We start from the raw sequence: 22,036 nt of genomic DNA, 5'->3' as shown, positions 1-22,036 counted from the left end.
ATCAATAAACTACTTCTTTACTGGGTAGTAAAGACACCAAGGAGTAGATATAGTACTCTAGAGGGACTTCTTGTCTCCCATGAGCAGGGATGCAGGGCTATTTTGTCCAGATGTGGATACTCAGTAGTTCTCCCTTGCTTCCAGCTGGTCCGCCAGATGCCATCATTCAGGGAATTCAAAGGCCACCCAATAAAATGGTTCCTACTCCTGTCACTGCCAGAGCCCACCTCCATAGAACCTGATGCAGTCATCCAGACCTGGGCCAGACATCAATGGTTTTAAAAGTTGTCCCTGCTTGTGAAGATAAAAAGCTTCTGCACAGCAAAGGAAACAATCAACAAAACTAAAAGGCAACCAACGGAATGGGAAAAGATATTTGCAAATGACATATTGGACAAAGGGCTAGTATCCAAAATCTATAAAGAGCTCACCAAACTCCACACCCGAAAAACAAATAACCCAGTGAAGAAATGGGCAGAAGACATGAATAGACACTTCTCTAAAGAAGACATCCAGATGGCCAACAGGCACATGAAAAGATGCTCAACGTCACTCCTCATCAGGGAAATACAAATCAAAACCACACTCAGATACCACCTCATGCCAGTCAGAGTGGCCAAAATGAACAAATCAGGAGACTATAGATGCTGGCCAGGATGTGGAGAAACGGGAACCCTCTTGCACTGTTGGTGGGAATGCAAACTGGTGCAGTCGCTCTGGAAAACAGTGTGGAGGTTCCTCAAAAAATTAAAAATAGACCTACCCTATGACCCAGCAATAGCACTGCTAGGAATTTACCCAAGGGATACAGGAGTACTGATGCATAGGGGCACTTGTACTCCAATGTTTATAGCAGCACTCTCAACAATAGCCAAATTATGGAAAGAGCTTAAATGTCCATCAACTGATGAATGGATAAAGAAATTGTGGTTTATATACACAATGGAGTACTACAGGGCAATGAGAAAGAACGAAATATGGCCCTTTGTAGCAACGTGGATGGAACTGGAGGGTGTGATGCTAAGTGAAATAAGCCACACAGAGAAAGACAGATACCCTATGTTTTCACTCTTATGTGGATCCTGAGAAACTTACCAGAAACCCATGGGGGAGAGGAAGGAAAAAAAAAAAAGAGGTTAGAGTGGGAGAGAGCCAAAGCATAAGAGACTCTTAAAAACTGAGAACAAACTGAGGGTTGATGGGGGGTGGGAGGGTGTGGGGGGGTGGGTGATGGGTATTGAGGAGGACACCTTTTGGGATGGGCACTGGGTGTTGTTTGGAAACCAATTTGACAATAAATTTCATATATTGAAAAAAAATGTATTTAATGAAAATATATGTATGTTTAAAAAAAAAAAAGAAAAAAAAGTTGTCCCTGTGATTGAAAGGATTGAGAACATCTTGTTTAGAATTTTCAGAAACCATGAACTCTTTCCTGATTTCCTTCCTCTTTTTAATTTTTCTCTCTTCTAGAACTACTTAGCAAGTTATGCCAGGGACTAAATATACAATTCCTTTAAGTGTCCTCTGGTCCACCCTCCTCATGCCTCAGCATCAGAATCACCTGGGAGTGCTGGATACAGATGCAGATTTTGGGGTCTCATCCCAGACTAAGGAATCAGAGTAATCAGAGATGTCATAGGGTGACCAGTTGTCCCAGTTTGCCCAGGCTTGAGGGACAACTATCCTAGGAATGTCAGTGTTAACGCCAGAGAAGTCTTGGGAAAACTGGGGAATTTGGTTACTCCAGGAAGACCTAGTGTTTTTAATCATGTTCCACATGTGATTATTAGGTGCAATATGGCTGAAAACTACTATCCTCCTCCTTTTTAGAACAACTTATTTTCTCAAGTACAGAAATTAGTCTCCAGCCATTATATCAAGTAGGAGGTTCTCTTATTTTCTAGCTGAAAGAGGCTGACCCTGTCCTTGGTTCCATGTTTTATGAGAACTAGGCTCTTGACATGTGGTCCTCTGTCTCCCATCCTGACTTTCCATATGTAGGCTCCACAGTGTGGGCCTCTTCCCTTTGACAACTGCTGCCTGTGGCTTTTGCCTCCTCACGCCGCCCCCCCCCCCCCATTCAAGCTTGGCCCTGTGTTGCATTTGCCTGTTCATTGCCATCTGTTTCTCACTTTCTCCTGCCTGGAGAAGTTCCATGATATATGGCTTCTGAGAGAAGTGTTCCTTCCATTGACTCTTTCATTCCGGAGCCACCATTTAAAACACCCCACAAGACTTTCTCCAGTATTTTCTGTGGCCCAGATCCTTCCTCTCCTCTCCAGCCCTGCCAAGAGGATGGAAGAATGCATTCTGCTCCCAGGCCTCTAATAGGAGTGTGCATTTTCCAAATAGGCAAAGTGGCAGGGAAGCTTCCTGAGTGGCTAGGATAGGACACAGAAGTGCTGATCAACTTAGAGCATGACGTGGGCCCTGCTGAGCCCTAAATGAGCCATTTATCCAGTGTAACATCTGGAACAATGGAGTTGGAGGCACTCAGAGAAGTACTTATTTATTTAGGGAGGAGATGAAGCTGTGATTTCAGACTTCCCTCAAGTCCCTCAAAGGGGAGGAGGAAAAGGCGAGGGTTAGCATCTGGATTCTGTAAATTATAAAACTATGGCTCTATTTTTGAAGGTGCTGAGAGAAAGCTTTCCAAGGTTTCAGAAAAGGGGCTATAAGCTAGAGTTTCAAAAGTGCTGCAAAACCCAGAAATTATGCACAGTGCTTTGTTGGTTTGTGTGTATATGCATTTTCCTAAGTCTATATTTTTAATTATATTCTCAGTGGGTTCTGTGACCCAGATAGAAAAAAGAAAGAAAGAAAGAAAGAAAGAAAGAAAGAAAGAAAGAAAGAAAGAAAGAAAGAAAAGAAAGAAAGAAAGAAAGAAAGAAAGAAAGAAAGAAAGAAAGAAAGGGAGGGAGGGAGGAAGGAAGGAAGGAGAGGAAAAAAAAAAAGGTTAGAACATTGCTTTAGAAAAGAACACAGAATTCTGGAGTCCTGAGTGTGAAAGTTGAGTTCATGTCATTTTTATTTCCATTTCTCCTTGGTCTCACAAGCCCTAGTACAGAGCCTGGGGCATAGAAAATACAAAGTACTTGTCAAACTTCTTTCTATCACTACCATGCAGACACCAGAAACAGAAAATGCAAAGGGACAATATGTGGCGATTCACTGAGGAGTTCTAGCTGGAAATTCAGAACACTTAGGATCTGGGCTTCGTTCTAGCACTTATTTCCTCTGTGACTTGGGGCAAAGACTTCATTTCTCTGGGTTTTGAATTCCTCCTTGGGGGTTGGATTATATAATCTCCAAACAACTGTTCAGTTCTGAAAGTCAAGTAGTCTTTCCTTCACAGAGCAGAGTCAGAATTCTACAGTTTTAGCAAATAAAACAAGACACTCGACTTCTTTCTTTTTGGGTGGAGAATTTGGACATTCAGAGGGATGAAGAGAAGAAGTACACAAAAATCTTTGTACTCCCTTATACTGAAGTCAAAATTCTATTCTATTTCATGTTATATAAGGCATTGATCCAATTGCATGGCCATAAAGTTGAGCATCTCCTCTGTGTGCAGAATTGGGCTAAGCAATAGTAAAATACCTGGATTTTTTTTCTCAATATCTTACCTTATAGATAACATTCAGACATATTAAACAGGGTGAAGGCCATTAATTGCTAAACTGCAAGGTAGCAATTATACTTGTAATAACCCTGAAGACTGGAGTGGCTTCACGAGGCAAGTGGGATTTAAGTTGTGTCTTGAATGTTAGGCAGAATTTAATGTTTATTTATTTCTGAGAGAGAGAGGGGGCGCGCATGAGCAGGGGAGGGGCAGAGAGAGAGGGAGATACAGAATCCGAAGCAGGCTCCAGGCTCTGAGCTGTCAGCACCGAGCCGGGCGCGGGGCTTGAACTCACAAACTGCGAGATCGTGATCTGAACTGAAGTTGGATGCTCAACAGACTGAGCCACCCAGGCGCTCCCTCCCCCCTCTCCCCACTTTTTTTTAAAGTAGCCTCCATGACTAGCACAGAGCCCAACGCAGGGCTTGAACTCTGGATCCTGAGATTAAGACCTGAACTGAGATGGATGGATGCTTAACTGACTGGGCCACCCAGGCACCACTCTTTTTTTTTTTTTCTTGGGGATTTGTGGATACCAGTTTCTCAAAACCATTTGTTGAAAGTCTGTCATTTTACCCTTGAATTGTCTTGACACCCTTGTTGAAAAATTCTTTGACTGTATATGTCAGTTTATTTCTGAGCTCTCTAGTCTATTTCACCAGTCTCTGTATCTGTCTTTATGCCAGTTCCTCACTGTTTCTATTAACCATAGTTTTGTAGTAGCTTTGAAATCAGAAGGTGTGAGAGCTCCAACTTTATTCTTGTTCATTTTTGTCAACGTTTATTTTTTTTTTATATTTGAGAGACTGAGAGAGACAGAGCGTGTGCAGGGGTGGGGCAGAGAGAGAGGGAGACACAGAATCCGAAGCAGGCTCCAGGCCCTGAGCTGTCAGCACAGAGCCCAGCACGGGGCTTGAACTTACCATCTGCGAGATCATGACCTGAGCTGAAGTCAGATGTTTAACTGACTGAGCCACCCAGGCGACCCAAATGTTGGCCAGAATTTAAATAAGTGGTAAAGGGAAGGCACTCTCAGAATGGAACAATACGAGCAAAGAATGGAAGGAGGAATATACACAGTATTAGGTGAAAAGCAGATTGGCCTATATGACAAAAGCAAAGGTTGCTTTTGGGGAAATGTGAGAGTATTTGACTTTGGTAAGTCTTCAAGGCCTGAAGTTTAGGGCATTACACCTACACAGAGAGGCTGCTTTCAGCAGGTGGTCACCACCGAGAGTGGCAGTGGAGGAACATCAGTGTACACAGTGAGCCAGAGACTGGGGTGCTGCTACAGTCATGTGACTGTGGCTCCATAAAAGCCAATGTTAGAAGTGGAGGAGAGAGAACACATTGTGGAATCTACAGCAGCATCAGCAGCAGGCGGTGCTCAAGGACTGTGGGGAAAGCTTAGTGTGCATGTTGCTGAGGAACCATGAGGACAACACACTGTGGGGTTTTTTGTTGTTGTTGTTGTTTATTTATTTATTTTGAGAGAGAGATAGAGAGCAATCAGGGGAGGGGCAGAGAGAGAGGGAGAGAGAGAATCCTAAGCAGACTTTGTGCTGTCAGCATGGAGCCCAACGTGGGTCTCGAACCATGACCTGAGCCAAAATCAAGAGTCAGACGCTTAACTGACTAAGCCACCCAGGTGCCCTGAACACACTGTTCTTGGCTGATGTCTGGTTTGAGGATGGAATCCTTGTTCTCCCCAGGGAAACCCTGAATGATTCCTGCCTTTTACCCATTTATAGGGCTGATGCTATTGACCAGAGGAATGTGCGACTGAGAGCCAACCACATTGTTCTTTTTCAACTTTCTTATTCTAACAGCACTTCGCTGAGGTGCCCAGTGGTTGGAGAGAATTCTGTGGCTGGGTTAGGTTGACTGATTGGCCAGTCTCTGTGTTTAAATTTTAATAGGTAGGGTTAGACATCATCCCCACTTAAGATCAAGGAAGGGTCTGGCAGGAAAAGAATTTCTTTTTCAGGTACAACATCATCCAGCCCTTCTAGAAAAAAAAAACAAACCAAAACCAAACCCAGAAACAAAACCATTTTGACTTTCAATAATCAGAACCTTATCTAAATAAACGTTCTAACTTGCTTCTATCCTGTGGCACAAGGAACTGGATGTAAACCCTTTCTTGTCGCCTGCTGTCACTATTATAAATAAAGTGCCCAGCAGTGAATTTTTTCCTAAGTTAACTACTCTACCTTGAGTGGCCCAGCAGAACCACACTCTATTTCAGGGTGGAGAGAAGGGTCTAGAGTTTCATTCTTGGCAGCACTGTATATGAGCTGCCTCCCTGTCTAATGAGCCTGTGGTGTGTCTGAAGGAGATTCCCAAGACATCTTCCCATTTTCAAGTTCAAGGGGCCCACACTAGCATAGAAAGAGAATCCGCCTATCTACAAGAATATGGAGCCTACTCCAAAAGAAATAAATCAGCAAATGTGAAAAGGAGAGGAAATCCTGACAGCGTCCAGGTATGGAGAATCTAAGGGGTGTGATGCTGGTATGAGGCCCTGGAAAGGATGAGGTTAGACCACCCAAAGGTTTTATTGCAGGGGCACCTGCGTGTCTCAGTTGGTCGAGTGTCAGACTTGATTTTGGTTCAGGTCATGATCTCATGGTTCATGAGACTGAGTTGCAGCGGGGATCTATGCTGACAGTAAGGAACCTGCTTGGATTATCTCTCCCTCTCTCTCCACCCCTCCCCTGCTAGTGTGCGCACATGCTCTCTCCTCTCTCTCTCTCTCTCTCAATAAATAAATAAATAGACATTAAGAAAAAGGCTTGATTACAGAAGGGAATTTTGAGTAGTGTGGGAGGACCATAAAATTTACCGCAGAAGAAATAGAAGAAATAGAATTCCAGCATTAGACAGAAACAACTCTGAGCAGGAAATAAGACAGGAGGAAAATACCGGGACAGATAAATGGAGGTGCTAGCTGCTTTAGGCAGATGTCACAGAAAATTTTTTCAGAAGGAGTCTTTTACTAAATGTAGAAAGTATGCTTCTCAGATTTGTGTTAATTCTTTCTCTTGACTCAAAACTAAATTAAATTAAGTGGATGATGGAGAGTACCACCTTCATCAGTCTACACACGCAGGTAGGCAGAGTGTGTGGACAGAATTTTGTCTGTCTTAATCAAATCCTATAATAATAGCCATGGTCACCCTTTATTGAGTGTGTTACTCTGTCTCAGCATTATTGCATTTTCTCTTCATTACAACTCTATAAGGTAAATAGTATTATTTTCCCCAGAATTTAGGTTAAGAAACCGATGCAAAACTGTCATGTGTAGACTGCAGGTTATAATCACAGTATAATTGAGGTAATCTGTGTCAATTGCTTATCCTGTTTTTACTACTGCTCCATCGCCCATGATTTCTAATTGCTAGAGTGCATGCCAACCTAGTCTCTCTGTTCCCAAAGGCTACCTGTCTCTTGGCCTGGATTATGGGAACTGTGTTCAGGGGCTTACTCTGCTTCCCTTTGCCCTTTCTGGTAGATTCTCAATGAAGCAGTTAAGGAAGTCCTGGCACTCTTCTGCCAGAGATCTGCAATAGTCTAGAAAGCCTCATACAATCTCCTTCCCAATTAGCTTTCAAGGTCATTGTTCTACCCCAAGCTTAACTGCCTTCAGCCACACAGACTTTCCCTGCAGTCCCTTGACAATGGAATACATTGTCACCCTAGGGCCTTTGCACTTGCTCTGTGCTCTGCCACGAATGCTTCCTCTTTTTAGCTTGTTCTTTTCTCTCATTTCCTTTAGGTTCTTTCCTTCTCAGACATCCTGTTTTAAATTCCACTTCCTGCTTGACCAACACTCCTCATCTTTCTTTTCAACTACATCTGAAGTATGAAATATTTTACACAAGTATGAAAATAGCTTCTGTTTATCTCCCCTTCCTGGAATGCCAAGGCAGAATATCCTTCTCTCCACCCAGCACATATTAGGTGCCCCCGAGTTGTGTTAAATGTTGAATGAATGAACTCTTTTATCTGCTTTGATCTCTAATGTCTCTCCCATGACACTAAAATCTTGTCTCTGCACTAAGGGATGGAATATTGCTTCCAGTTTTCCTTCTGAAGCCCTCTACAAATTAGACAAAGCAGAATCAGCCGGCCTGTGGCCAAAATGAACATGGATTATAAACCCTTCTCTGCTGAGAAACAGCCTTCCATCTTTTTCATCCCTTTGTCATTTACTGAGTGCTGGCAGAGAAAAGCCCAACAAAAGAGCATAATTAGGAAAGACAACCCACACCAAACAGGCCCTACAAACACATAAAACTAGGTCATTGTTCCTAATATAAGGAAGAAGATCCCTCTTTCTAGCTAGGCTATGTTCCACTTGTATGAAAACACTGTAATTAATTGAATTAATTTAATTCTCAAATATTGTGAGAAAATGTGTGCCTTGTAGCCATTCAGATCTGCCTTTTATCTTTTTTTGTAGATGGCATATCTTGTGCCCATCCTGAATAGCCTACTTAGGCTAAATATCTGTTTGGCAATATGTTTGAGGAATGCCCTTACTTCGCCCTCCTTGTGATAAATACTTCCTACCACCTACTATGTAGGAGCCAAACATGCCCTTGCCTTCCACCAGATTACATGGCTTCTACTGAGAGCACAGACTGTCTTCTAAACTTTGATTAAAGCTGCAGAAGCATCCTCTTCCACCCAGTAAGTGCTGTGGCTGAACTGAACATTAACCCTCACTGTGTAACCTTGGGAAAACCTTTTGAATGTGCAGCAGTCATAATCCATCATAGTTGCCAGTGACCCAGGACAAATCAAGGTATGAATTACAGTGGCCATTACTGAAACATTTCACAGAACTCATGAAACATTATCTGACCTGAGCTCTCTTGGTAGGAGAGAGAGGGTACAAAGCAAAACAGCTATGGCAGAAAGAACCACAAAAGGAACATCTCATTTTCCTTCTCATCTCCAATTGCTAAAAGAACTAGAACTAGAATCATCTTCCCACGTTTTGGGTTCTTATTTGCAGGTTGCAAACATTTATTCAAATATTTCACATATATCAAGGAAGGTTGCAATATAAATCTGACATGAGTTTCAAGATGCTGGGATGATTTTTGAAGAGCAAAGCTAAAACCATGTACTTTGCAAACAAACAAACAAGCAAATACAAGATTTAAATGAAAGTTAAGAAATCTTTTCTGCCTACCCCTCTTCTACCTAAACTATTACCTGTCACTCCTTTTTTTTTCAAAAAAGTTTAATTATTAGTTTACATGTTAAATCTACTTTTGACATGAAACTGAGATTGATGGAGGATGAAGCTACATTCTCTCAGAAGCTTAGCTGGGCCCCAGTGAAGTGAAGGGTCCTTAAAAATTTTTGCAGGGCAGTCTTTGGAACTTTTACCTCCAGATTGTGTATTATCTTAAGCAGTTGAATGTTCTATACCTTCTGTCCAACAGACAATGCAAATTCCTACCAAGGTACTGATTTTGTTTAATGTATTGTTCCTGCAAAGGGTGAAGAAAACTTTCACACAAAGAGTTTCATAAATTAACAGACTTGTTAGCAAAAGAGAAATTGTTTATTTTATACTAGTAGATTTCTGCAGAACTCTATAAATTACATGTCTGTAGATCTCCAACATATGAGACTGACCCAGTAGTGACAACAGACTTGTCAGAACTTAAAGCAAACGTAAGCTATTGCTCATTGAATATATATTGAAGAAGAAAAAAAAATCATAAGTCATTTTATAAACTTAAGGGAACAGAGTTATGAACCTTCACAAATACTTGTTATGGTCATGGTTCTAATTGTCTTGCCAAAGGATGAATTGGGGTATTCCTTTACTCCCCTTTACTACCCATCAACTTAGCTCAACTGCCTACCCTGAAAACTGTTTACTGGTAGTTTCCTCCCTGCCCCCCTGGAATACCTTGCATTGTGAAAGACTTTAATAGCCATGATTTGCTGTGGCAGGGTGGTGCCCCATGCATGTTCAAGTTACCTTCAGATTTAATGTTTTCTGTCCGGCTCAAAGTCACATTAGAAAGTGAAACTCTGATCCGAGACCTTTACCACCCAGGAGTCAGCTATTTTCAATGACTTTCTCAGTAACATTCAATCCTTTTGACCTGCCTCTCTGCCTTTCATTTGCATTCTAGCCCGACCCAAGGAGAGTGATCGCCTGTCCTGGATTGCTTCTTGCACGGTGTTGATTTAGTGGTAACACTGTACTGTATAATTCATCTGCTCCTTGGTCCCATAATGACTCGGCTTATACAATGCACACACTGAATATCTATCTAGGAACCTTGGCCCTAGGGCATTGAGAGCAGCAAAGGAGAGTCCTTGCTCCAGAGATGGTCCCTAATCTATGGTTGAAAGGAAAGTTTCAGGGATGGCTGTTTATAAACAACGTAAGAGGGTTCAGTTTTCCATATGGTATGATCTTGGCTGTGTTGGGGTAGGAGGGATATGGAATTAAATTAAATTTAATGAATACCTACCATGTGATAAATACGAGGACAAGCACTTTGCATATGTTCATTCATTTTTCAAACCAACTGATGAGGAAACTGAGGCTTAAAGGGTTTAAGTAACATTCTTAAGATCACACAGCTAGAAATTGATAGATTAAAACTTAAATCTCTCTGATGGCAAATCCTGTATTATTTTCTTATTTGATATTAACCATTCTTCCTGTTTTTCCATGGCATAGTCTTCTGTCTCCTGTATCACCTCTGCCCCTAGCAATCTGAAGGACAGGATAAGTTATGCTGTGATGACAAACAGTCCTCAAATCTCAGTGACTTGAAACAAATAAGTTTGTTTCTCCCCTAACCTAATGTATACTCTGAAGCAGCTAGAGGTTATACTCTGTGTCACCCTTAGTTAAGGACCCAGGCTGATGGAGCTACACTGTCTGGAATGGTGTGGTCCCCATGGCAGAGGGAAAAAGAGCTGTGCCAGATTATGCACTCATGATTACAACTTCTGCCCAGAAATGACACACTTCATCTGCTTACATTTCATGGCCATGCCTAAGGACTCAAGAAATGCAAATGTGCCATGTGCTTGGAAAAAGAATGGGGAATATTTGGCCAACACTAGTGATTACTATAGCTCTTCAGGGCCATGAAAACACCACTGGGTTTCTAAATAGGTCTAGAATACCAGAGGTGAACTCACCTGTTGCCAGTTGCAACTTCTTGGTTTACTTTTACTAGTATCGACCACAGAAGATTTATAAAAATAGTTAGATGATATATAAATTTTCAAAAGCTGTGACTATGGTTTCCAGTATTTGTGAGTGCATTTGGGACGAGATGTTGGATGAGTGGAAGTGTTTTCCAGGACGAGATCAAGGGATCTAGCAAGATAACAAATGATGGATCGGGCTGGACCAGATAGCCAGGTATAGTCACTGCTTAGTTTGACAGGCTTGAGCAAGTTCAAAATGGGACATTTGCTAATCACCATGCTGCCATTCTACAGGAAACTTTTTTTTTTATTCTTAAAGATCCTTTGGCTAGCCAAGGAACACTTAGAATATGACCAGCTAACTTCTTTCCTAACTTCATGTATCATGATCCCTAAGGATCATGTCATGATCAGACAAAGGCAGGAAGTAGTCATCCTATAAAGGCCTGGACATCTGATGGAAGGGATGAAAGAATCATAATCCAAATATCCATCTATATTCCTCATTCCTCCCTCTGATATTGTCACTGAAACCTCCAGCTGGACTTCATTCAGATAGAATGTAACTTCTCCTTACATTAAGGATACTTTAACTATATATTCTTTTTGTTTGCCTGTCTAAATCATAAGCATGTGTATGTATCATCTACTTAAAACAACCAATTAAACAAACAAAAATTGGAGGGAAATATCTCTCAAAATGTCAAGGTACTCATTCTGCTATAGATCTCAATTTAGGGACAATAGAAATTATTATTTTTATTTAATTTTATCAAGATCCTCCCAAGGAAGGCATGATATTCTATGTTGTTTCCCTCTCCCCTGGCAAAGCAAAAACAGTATTGTGGTTTCCTCTGATATGCACATACTCATTGGCCACCCATTATCTTAAACTATATTCAATGCCTTTCACTGAGATTGACAACACGGTTTCTGGGAGCTAAACATTTATACCCTTATGCAGCATCTTCTAATATCCAGAGCTTGACCACTTTTCATTTACTCTCTTTATTTTCAAAACAACTTTGGGAAGTAGGTGGGCCTTATGGTCATATGACTTGTGGGTATACTGATGTCCAATGAAAGAAAGATATTTGCTTAGGTTCAGATAGTGGGTCAGAATCAGGGATAGATCTGGACTCTTAGTTTTGGGTATATTTATTTATCCTCCCTGAAACAGTCCCCTTTCAGTTTTTCTATATTCACTTAAAATATTTACCCATACCATTAATTAGTACTATAATTAAAGAAGGTCTTAATTATTTGCTGCCTTGGTAGTAACTTGTATTTGTTAGTAATTTATTCTCTTAGAGTGGGGAGTTTCTTTTTTTTTTTCCTCTCTCATCTGCCCAACAAACTATCATGATCATTAAAGTTAAGTCCTATTTAACTGTCTGGCATTCAAGCCTCCTCATACTTTAATCTCATCTCACATTCTTGGTTTTCCCTACTACTACTTATCTTCATGCACATGACATGTCACCTAAGGATTGACGGTTATCAGAATATGCTCCATGATCTGCTGCCTCTGAGTATCTGTTTTTCTCTCAACCAGAAACATTCTGCTTCCACGTTACCATATGTTGAACTTATCCTTCTTGAAAACCCTCCTCTTGATCTATCTCTTCTATTAACCTGTTACCGACTCGAAATACATACAGCCTTTTTCTCTTATGAATACTTCTTACTGATGTTAGTAGGATGGAACCTTTTTTTGAGGGTGAAGAAAGCTCTCAGCACTGCACTTTAGTCATAATAGCAGCTTAATAATATTTGCTCATCTATAGCAGTGATTCTCAAAAGTGTTGGTTCCAGGATCCTTAACACTCTTAAAAACTTTTTAGGAGACTGAAGAACTTTTGTTTATGTAGATTATATCTGTTAATACTGGATATCTTAGAAATTAAATTGAAAAAAATTTAAGTACAAGAGTACTCAAGCACACATTCATTATCCATCAGAGTAATGATGCCATCATATATTATTCAGACACTGGAAACGTTCCTTATATACTCGGTAAAGGAGAATATAAAAGGAAAATAATTCATTAATATTATTATGAAAATATTTTTATCTTACAGATTCCCTGAAATGGTTTAGGGGATACTCAGAGGTCCCTGTACCACACTTGGCAAGCACTAAACTATTACTACAGAAAGAAACTTGGACTAAGAGTCAAGAGTTCTGGGTTCAGGTCCTCTCTCTTACACAAACATAATGTTTAATATTTATCTGGGCTTGAGCCATATTCTGAAAGTCAGGGAACAAGGGTTAAGTGACTGTGAAATTTCTCCTTGCTTTAAGTACCTGCTCCTAAACTTGTGTAGATGGATACTATGATGCTCTTGGGTAACCCTGATGCTTTCAGGTAACCTCCCATCAAGGGATTCTTCTCTCAGTTAGCATTAACCTTTTTGCTAACTGTTGAGCTGGTTGGCTATAAATGTTTCTGCCATGCCTAGAAAATTATGAGATATGTTTAGGGCATGATAATATGTGGATGCTAGGAAGGCAGGCAACAGAAAGAATCTCAGACATCATTTTGAAATAAGGTGTCTCTTGCCAGAGGTGTCATGATAAGGCCCTGCTGTTAAGTTCTAACAAAATTGGGTCATGTGACATATGAAGCTAGCTGGGGAGGATTAAGACTTCTAAAAATTTATGAAGTCCATGGATGTTCTTTATAATTAAATCCCAGGGGCACCTGGGTGGCTCAGTCGATTAAGCGTCCGACTTCTGCTCAGGTCAGGATCTCACAGTTTGTGAGTGAGTTCAAGCCCCACATCGGGTTCTGTGCTGACAGCTCAGAGCCTGGAGCCTGCTTCAGATTCTGTCTCATTCTCTCTCTGCCCCTTCCCCATTTGTGCTCTGTCTCTCAAAAATAAATAAAAATGTAAAAAAAAATTTTTTTAAAGAATTAAATCCCAGACCCTTTGGTTTCCCCACAGATATCATAACGTCCTTTCTCAGCAACTTCATGCTTCACCTTCACGTGCAAACCTGTGCCTAAGTCCATATGAGGCTTCTCTTTGTCACATCAATTCCTCTGCATCAAAAATTATCTGTCTTGTGTCCTTAGGCCATACTCAAAAGCTGAAAGTTACCCAGTTCACCTGAAAATAAATTATCATGTGTTCGTAGGATTTAATAATTTAGCATATTATATCTCATAGGTATAACTATGGTCTTTAGTAGACATCTTGTTATTTATAAAATGGACTCGCCTGAATCTCATCACACTGGAAGTTCTGTTGGGAAGATGGTTTGGGTCACGGGGCTTTAAGCGATAGAGATCACATGAACTAAGAGTCTCTGAGTGATGGAGTAGAAAGTATATGGAAAACCTGGGTTCAGCTCCTGACTATGCCAAGGAATAGCTGACCTTGAACAAATTGTGTAAGCTCTCTGAGCTTCTGTTTACTTATCTGTAAAATGAAGTTATTTGCAGTTATAAACCTAGAGTATTTAGGCTTAAATTTGCTGCTGCTTTGATTTCATGAAATGAATGCTTTGGTTCTCAGCCTTCAAAGCTTTCTGTTCAGCTGCTCTACCAACCATACGTGGCATGCCCTCCTTTTACCTGTTATTATTTTTTTAAGAGAAAATTTTCAACAAAGTGCTTGCTTCTTTCCAGACACAAAGAAACAGCTATTTGAAATGATGTTGTACTCAAGGTTGGAGTATTTAATATAGAATCAATAATCTCAAAGGTTTTCCTTTAATAGGAAGAAAACTGTGCTTTGTCCTCATCAAATTTAGTTCTCTCTCTCTTTTAGAGAAGTAGGACTCCAAGATAATGAGACCCACTGGAAGAATAAATAAAAGGAGGGTCTTAAAATGACATCAAGACAAAGGCCAGGATACAGGATTGTAGCAAAGAAGAGACCATATCTGTGCAGGCAATTCCAAGGGGTTTCATATCTCCTTCTTCCCTTTTAAAGTACATTTTGGCTGGATTATAGAATTATAATTTTATAATATTACTTATTTTTTCTGAAATTATTCAAAAATTAGCAGTCAGTCTTATTGTTGTTCATTTAGAGATATTGTGTATTTTTCCTCTGGATTTTTTTCCCAACTACTTAAAGTATATTGACAAATAAATCTAGAAGGTATTTAAAGTATACATAATAATGATTTAATATATGTATACATTGTAAAAGTATTTCCCTGATCTAATTAATTATCACATCCATCACCTCACATATGTACACATTTACCTCTTTTTCTGAGAACATTTAAGTTCTACTCTAAGCAAATTTCAGTTGTACAATGCGGTGTTATCAACTATGGTCACCGTGTTATGCATTCGATCCTCAAACCTTATTCATCTTATAGCTGAAAGTTTGCATCCTTTTACCAACCTATCCTTATTTCTCCCATCCCCATCCCCTGGCAACCACTTTTCCATTCTGTATTTCTATCCATTTAACTTCTTAAAAGTAGTATTATCCCACATATAAGTGATACTATGCAGTATTTGTCTTACTCTGTCTGGCTGATTTTATTTAGGTCCATCCATGTTGTCACCGATGGCAGGACTGCCCTCTTTCTCATGGCTGAATAATATTCTGTTGTATGTACATAGTACATCTTTCTTTATCCGTACATCCAATGATGAAAACTTAGGTGTTTCCATATCATGGCTATTGTGAATAATGCTTCAGTGAAGATTGGAATGCAGTTTACTTTTTGGTACCTGGTTGCTTTTAAGATTGTACTTTATCTTTAGTATTTATCAGCTTTGATATGATGTGACCAGGTATATATATTTTTTTAATCCTGCTTAAGATTTGTAATAATTTTTTTGTTTATTTATTTTAAGAGACAGAGAGACAGAGAAGAGAGAGAATGAACACAAGCAGGGGAGGGGCAGAGAGAGAGAGAGAATCCAAAGCAGGCTCCACACTAAGTGCAACCGCAGAGCCAGATGCAGGGCTCGATTTCATGACCGTGAGATCATGATATGAGCTGAAATCAAGAGTTGGATGCTTAACCGAATGAACCACCCAGGCGCCCCAGGTTTGTAATAATTTTTGAATTGCTGGCTTGATGCTTTACAATTTGGGGGAAATTCTTATTCATTATCTCCTCAAACATTGCCCTTGTGCAATGTATCTCTCTTCTGGGACCCTGATAACATTCATGTTAGATTGTTTTGCTTTTTTCCATGTGTCTTTGAGCTCTTTTCTGGATTTTCCATATTTTTTCTTTCTAATTCTGTTTCAGAATTTTCTGACGTATCTTCCAACTTGATAATTGTATTTTAAGCTAAGCTCAACTGCTTTTATATGCACCTACTGAGTTCTTAGTTTCAGATATTGTATCCTTCAGTTTTAGAATTTCTATTTGATTCTTTTAAAATAGATTTTATCTTGTCATCTGATTTCTTGAATATTGAATCACAATTATGTTCAAATCTCTGATATTTTTTATCCAGGATTCCCATGTGTTATTTCTATTGTCGGTTTTTAACTTCTGGTCCCATTTTCTTGGTTTGCTAGGTAATTTTGATAGTTAGCTAGTCCTCTGTAGGAAGCAGTATTCTGGATGGTGCTATCTTCTTGTAAAAGGGATTCACCTTTTCCTCTGTCAGGCAACTAGAGTAGAGGATGTTCCCCTTAATCAATCAGGGACTGTGGTGATAGAGGCTGGGTCGTATTCTTTTTCTAATTTAATATAATTCTTGTTGGGCCTAAATTAAGAACTTGGCTTTTGGGGGGGGGGGTCTGTTTCTAGTTCTTTACTTTATAGCACAGCAAGACTTCAAAAAGCTCAGCTTTACTTTTCAGCTGCTTCTTTCTATACTAGCCACTGCCTTACGTTAAGAATGAATAAATATAAGACACCAAAAACAAATCAACAAAAGAATAAAATAGACATCATCAAAATAAAATAGTTCCATATATCAAAGGATACTATCAAGAAAGTGAAAATGCAACTGTGGAACAAGAGAAAATATTTGAAATTCATATATCTGATATGGGTCTAGTATTCAGAATATAAAATGAATTATTACAACTTAACAACAACAAAAAAGATAAGCAACCCCATTTTAAAAATGGGCAGAGGACTTGAATAGACATTTCTCCAAAGAAGGTATATATATGGCCTGTAAGCACACAAAAAGTGCTCAACGTAATTAGTCATTGGGGAAATTTAAGGCAAAACCAAAACGAAATGCCACTTCATACCTACTGTGATGGCTATTGATTTTATTTTATTTTATTAAATGTTTATTTTTGAGAGAAAGAGAGCATGAGTGTAGGATGGGCAGAGAGAGAGAGATAGAGAGGGAGACACAGAATATGAAGCAGCCTCCATCCAGGCTCTGAGCTGTCAGCACAGAGCCTGATGCAAGGCTCTAACCCACTAACTGTGAGATCATGACCTGGGCTGAAGTTGGAAGGTTAACTGACTGAGCCGTCCAGGTGCTCCATGATGGCTATTGATTGTAAAAAAAAGAAAATAACAAGTATTGTTAAGAATATATAAAAACTGGGGGCACCTTGGTGGCTCAGTCGGTTAAGCATCCAACTTCAGCTCAGGTCATGATCTCACGGTCTGTGAGTTTGACCCCCATTCGGGCTCTGTGTTAACAGCACAGAGCCTGGAGCCTGCTTCAGATTCTGTGTCTCCCTCTCTTTCTACCCCTCTTCCACTTGCACTCTGTCTCTCTCTCAAAGATAAATAAACATTAAAAAATTTTTTTAACGTGAAGAAATTGGAACTCACATGCACTGCTGGTGGAAATGTAAAATGGTGCAATCACTTAGGAAAACAGTTTGGTGGTTAAAAGAAAAGTAAAATACAGAATTACTATATGGTCCAGCAATTCCTCTTCTAGGTATATACCTCAAAAAAATGAAAACATCTACTCAAACAAATACTTACACAGGAATGTTCATAGCAGCACCATTGACAATAGTCAAAAGGTTGAAACGGCCTGATTGTCCATCAAGTAACAAATGAATAAAATGTTATATCCACTCAATAAAATATTATTCAGTCATAAAAAGGAATGAAGTACTGATACATGTTACAACATAGACAACTTTATGCTAAGCAAAAGAAACCAGATACTAAAGGGCATGTATTGTATGATTCTATTAATTTGAAGTATCTATAATTGGTAAATCCATACAGACAGAAACCAGATTAGTGGTTGCCAAGGATTAGGCACTGGGGATAGGAAATGACTTCAATTTGTACAGGGTCAGTGTGGTAGAGATAAAAATGTTTTTGACTTTGATAGAGCTGGTGATTATATAACATTGTGGATGCACTAAATTCTACTGAAATATATGTTTCGAAGTGGTCAATTAATTTTGTGTTATATGAATTTTACCTCAATTAAAAAATATTAAGCCAATATCCTGATAGCAAAAGCAACATGGAGACTGTTGGGCACACTGCAATGGCCTTCTCTTCTTTCTAGTACCTCAACTCCTCAATCCTTGGCTCCCTCATCAGCTCTCTGATGCCTTTAAATCTATGCCTGTTTGTATATTTTATTCAGAATTGGCATCTTCCTGATTCATTCAAAGTTTTTCTAACCTTCTTCCTCTGACTTCCACGAGCTATTATTGACTACTACACTCAAATCTATAGAATTTTAGTTATTCCTCAACTTATACATAACTTGTGTCTTTAACCATCTTATACTCTTTTTCACAATCAGAGTAGTTTGTGTTTCTTACCTCCAGCACATTACACAGTGGTTTTCAAAGCTTAGAATAAGTAGAATCACCAGGGGCAATTCATTGGCCCTAATCCCAAAGATTCTTTTTATTTCTTTTTATTTTTTTATGTTTATTTATTTTTGAGAAAGAGAGAATGTGAGCAGGGGAGGAGCAGAGAGAGAGGGAGACACAGAATCCGAAGCAGGCTCCAGGCTCTGAGCAGTCAGCACAGAGCCCGATGTGAGGCTTGAACTCACAAACCACGAGATCATGACCGGAGCCGAAGTTGGGACACTTAACCGACTTAGTCACCCAGATGCCCTGGCCCTAATCCCAGAGTTTCTGAATACAATTCTAAATTGAAAGCAAGGAAACTGCATTTAACAAGCACCACAGATGTATGAAACCCATGAGCTATAAAACTTCAAGAGATACTTCTCAACACTGTTAATATGAGAGATGTCTAATAAGTATTCGTTAAGAGAATAATGACTATGCTCATGATTGAAAAAACCCTTTTGAAATGTTCTTCCCAGTCTCATTCCCCATTGAAGATGCAATGCCTTAAGTGTTTTACATTTCACCCTTGCCCACATTCCACCCACTGTGCAATCAGAATATGCAAAGAAGGCTACACCATCAATATGCATAACATATCAAATTGTGGACAAGGTGAGCCAGTTAATATCGCTTAGAGGAATTTCCATTTTGCATATCATAACTTTTATCTTAATATTATATTGACATTCAGTGATCTTTGACAAGTAATTTGACTTTGCAATTACATTTTTTGTTGTTGTTGTTGGCTTGCTAAAAGAACTAATAAGGGGCACCTGGGTGGTTCAGTTGGTTAAGCTTCCGACTTTGGCTTAGGTCACGATCTCAGAGTTCATGGGTTCTGGCCCTGCATTGGGCTCTGTGCTTATAGCTCAGAGTCTGGAGCCTGCTTCAGATTCTGTGTCTCCCTCTCTCCTTCTCTGGCTCTCTCCCACTTGTGCTCTGTCTCTGTCTCTCTCAAGAATAAATAAGCATTTAAAAAAAGAGCTAATAAGCTATATACATCATGAGTAGTAGTAAGTGTATGGGCAGTGACTGACTGCCCTACCATGACCAAAGTAAAGAGAGAGTGAAGTGGGATGAGACATCAAGAAGTGTAGAGGTTCTTCTAAAAGGGACCTAGTAAAGACCTATGTGTCCGGAAAGAACAGAGGCAAATGGAAAAGCATTATTAGAGCAATTCATGTTCAAGTATTTTTGTCTCAACTCTTATCTCAGTATTTAAATGGAAGTATTTTGGGAGCTTCTGTGATGCAGGTAATCAACTTCATGCCTTAGTTATCATTATGTGGAAACACAGACACCTAGCCATGGTTTCAGTTCAGCCCATGATATTTGAAATGCTGAGAGAACTGGGAAGAGAAATGCATGTCCCAAGATCTTGTCTTCACATCTAGGTAGCTACCCAAATCTCCCTGGATCTAGTGGATAACTCTTCCTTCTCTACACGTTGAGACTTAAGAGAGTTCTTTCATGGATTCTACCCTCTTTGTTCTTTGTGCAGTCTAGATCCAGGTGCTGAAATCAGGTAACTGTGTTTTCATTACAACGCAGCCACTTTCATACTCTGAGTCTTTGACCAGATTGTTTCATCCATTCTAAGACTCAGTTCCCTCATCTGAAAAATGGATCAGTACCTACTATAAAGGATGACCATGATGAATCAATTATATATTTTACTTAGCATAATTCTAAGTCATGAGAATAAAAAGCACAGCATAAGGAATATAATCAATGGTATTGTAATACCAGATGTATGGGGACAGATGGTAGCTACACTTGTGGTGAACATAGCAAAATGTATAAACTTACTGAATCACTATGTCTATGCTGTACACCTGAAACGAATGTAACATTGTGTGTCAACTATACTCAAATAAAAAAGAAAGAAAAGGAAAAAGAAAGCAACTTATAAAAAATAAATGCGATAATGCAAGTAAAACAATAAGTCTAATACTGTCTAAAAAAATGAAGTACTCATTAATAGAGTATCTATTTTTATAGGAGTCCAAAGTGAGTAGTTTTGTATTTTTGTTCATTGATTCTACCAATGGAGTTCATACTGTGTGGCCTTGTCATATGCTATCCCTTTTGAAAGTATCTTGACTATACCCTGAGCTAGCCATGCTTTCCTCCTTACCTTGTTTCCCTGCTCTATACACACAAGTCCTTAAAATGACTGCTGTTCCATGTCTGGATCCTGGTTTAAATGGACTGTGGCTAGTATCCTGTCTGTAATGATGGTCCCATAATGCAGGTGGTTGTCATTATGGACAGGATACTTACACACCTTCCCCACTAGCTTATTTAATCCTCACCTAAAACATACACAAGATATCTATATATCTATATAGCTATACAGCTATATAGCTATATCTATAAATAGACAGCCAAGATTCACAGGTCACACAACTTCATGAAACTCACACAGTTTGTAAGAGACTGAGTAAATATCTAGCCTGGTCTGCCTATCAGATAGAAAATTTATCTTTCTTCTTTCTTTCTCTTTCTTTCTTTCTTTCTTTCTTTCTTTCTTTCTTTCTTTCTTTTTCTTTCATTATACTCAGTCATGGTTAATCTAGAAGTGTTGAATTTTGATCCAGGTTTTAAATAATAATTGATAGTGGGAAGACTAAGAGGAGAAACTTCCCTGGTAGAAGCATTGTGGGGGTATTTAGAATTAACTCATAACAACCACATTTGGTAGGATCCTATGGTGTTTCATTATGGTTTCAATGTGCTCTTGTATAATTTAAGACTTATTGTGCCAAACTTTTCCAGAGGGGTAACAATCATAAAAGTCAAGCTGTGACTTTTCACAGTTATTTAGAGACTGTAATATCACTGAATTTAAGCCATGTGGATAGAAAATACCAACCATTGGAGCAATAATTGCCACTAGGAAAAAAAATCCATTTATCTTACAAGAGCCTCAAATGATTCTTTCATTGATATAAAAAATAAATCCCAGAAACATCATCCTCTTGTCTTCTGACCCAATGCCACCCACTGGAGGTGATAAATGCAGGAACATCTGGGAGGCCGCTACTCAAAGAGCTGTGCAGATTGGCTTCCTTTGGCAATTTACTGGGCAAGGACTGCCCCTTGGGACAATATACCTTCAGAAAAAAAAAAGTGAGAGGGAGCTGAGTTTTTCAAGTGGCATTCCAGGACTGGCAGCTTGTAACAAGAAATGAAGTAAGGGTTTATAGACCCATAGGCAAGAGGGTCACAGATTATAGAATGCCAGGAACCTCACTAGTCTTAGATCTAAGACCAATCTCACAGACAGAACTTTTTTTTGTCTATTTTAAATAATTTCATTTATTTATTTTATATAACTTTATTAATTTATGACTCCTGGGTTATAAGATACAGAAGAGCCAAGTCTGGTTAACAAAAACACTTACCAGAAGGTCAAATGGTGGGTCAAAAATTAAAGGAAGAGCTAAAGAATTATTTTCAGAAA

The sequence above is a fragment of the Prionailurus bengalensis genome, chromosome A3 (assembly GCF_016509475.1).
Source record: "Prionailurus bengalensis isolate Pbe53 chromosome A3, Fcat_Pben_1.1_paternal_pri, whole genome shotgun sequence".
In the NCBI taxonomy this organism is placed as follows: domain Eukaryota; kingdom Metazoa; phylum Chordata; class Mammalia; order Carnivora; family Felidae; genus Prionailurus; species Prionailurus bengalensis.
This window is presented reverse-complemented; position numbering follows the sequence as displayed.